This window comes from Bison bison, unplaced genomic scaffold, assembly GCF_000754665.1.
Source record: "Bison bison bison isolate TAMUID 2011002044 unplaced genomic scaffold, Bison_UMD1.0 scf7180017473669, whole genome shotgun sequence".
Classification (NCBI taxonomy): Eukaryota; Metazoa; Chordata; class Mammalia; order Artiodactyla; family Bovidae; genus Bison; species Bison bison.
Window position 1 is genome coordinate 4,399 of NW_011379023.1, and position 2,004 is coordinate 6,402.

Sequence of the window (2,004 nt, forward strand, 5' to 3'; positions counted from 1 at the left end):
AAGAGATGGGTTTTCATTTCTCGGTTTCTAGGGACCATCAACATCGTTCAAGTTGATTTCTGGAAGGTGGTCCATGTGCAGTCGATCCTTTGATGGATTTGTGTAGGAGAAAGTGGACTGTGCCTCCTATTCCTCTAACATTATGAGACCTCCACCATGACCCTGGAAGATCCATTTTATTAACTGAAATCTTGTTGTTATTCAGTCACAAAGCCATGTCTTACTCTCTGTGACCCTTTGGACTGCACACAAGGGCTTTCTGCCCTCTGCATCACCCAGGGTCTGCCTGAAATCATATCCATTGAATGGGTGAAGCTATACAACCTTCTCCTTCGTTCTCACCCATGTCTCCTCCTGATTTCATTGTTTCCTAAGAATCAGTTTTTTTTTTTTTCCTGTGAGTCATTTCTTTGCTCAGGTGGTCAAAGCTTTGAAGACTCATCTTCAGCATCAGTGATTCTAATTCTTCTTCAGAGTTGATTTCCTTTATGTTTGACTGGATTTATGTCCTTGCAATTCAATGGATACACACAAGTCATTCCTAGCAGAGCAGTTTGGTGTTCTCACATCTGTACATGTCTACTGGAAAGACCATAGATGTGACTCAAAGTACCTCCATTGATCAAGTCATGTCTTCACTTTTTAACATGCTTTCTAAATTTGTGAGAGCTTTTCTTCCAGGAAGAAATTGTCTTTTAATTTTATAGCTTCCATCACCATCTGCAGTGAATTTAGAGCCAAAAGAGGTAATCTGTCACTGCTTCTGTCTTTTCCACTTCCATTTCCCATGAAAGTGTGGGACCAGATGTCATGATCTTACTTTGTGTAATACTGAGAAGGAAATGGCAACCCACTCCAGTGTTCTTGCCTGGATAATCCCAGGGATTGGTAAGCCTGGTAGGTTGCCATCTCTGGGGTCACACAGAGTCGGACACAACTGAAGCAACTTAACAGCAGCAGCAGAGAATTCAAATGTACTGTTTACCCTATGTTTTCCTATGAACACTGAGAATTACTGTATTCTTGTACCTTTGTTTTCCCTCAATGTTTTGAATAAGAAATTGTTTTCTGAGAATATTCTATGATAGTTACTTATTATATATTATACTGCTGGTTTTAAGTTTCCTGTTACAGCATTTCTGCCATACTTCTGTGACAACTGGGTAAAATATTGCAAAATACACAGCCTATAATATATTTTTCTTTTAACATAATATATTGAGACTGTTTTTGTTATCTAGTTAGATTTTCTCTAATGTGGCTACCTCAAAAATACAAAGGAGGACAAGGAACAAGATAAATGATGTGGATGGGGGCAGGAAGCTGAACCCTGTGGCACGAAGCAAGATAAATTTTGATCATCAGTGATTTCTATTGAAATTATTTGTTACCAGAAGTTGAAAGTGATGAAAAGAAACTTTACATACTGAATTATGGAGAAGTAATTTTGATGTACACCTCATATAATTTCAGTGTTCAGCTAGTCAGAAGAGCCTGTCTATGATCTATGCACAATGCCCTTGGCATCTCTTTTAGCCATTAAGTGGGAGCTGTTATCCTAAATCCAGCTAGTTGACCATTGTGCATGTGGTTCCAACATGTTCCTATGTTATTACAGACTTGAATGTTTAAAATTGTATCCAATGTGGGGAGAACAACAGCTTTCTTCAAACAATATCTCTAAGCAAATGAGAGTTACAATTGTATGGCCTCAAGGTTTCCTCATATGTAAGAACGCCATCTCTTATTACAGAAACAATAGTGGAAGACAAACTAGATTAAAGGAGAGCCTTTCAGCAACAGTATCTAGAGCATTCAGCCAGTAATTTATTAAGCAATGTTGGGCTTCCCAAACAGTTCATTTAAGATCTTGGGAGCAAGCAAAGTGTTTGGCCACCTGAATAATGTTGCCTAAAATTTTATTTTGACATATCCACATACATACCCATGTGTGTATGAGTTTGTGTATAAAAAAATTACATTGACTTTTAATTCCCATTAGGT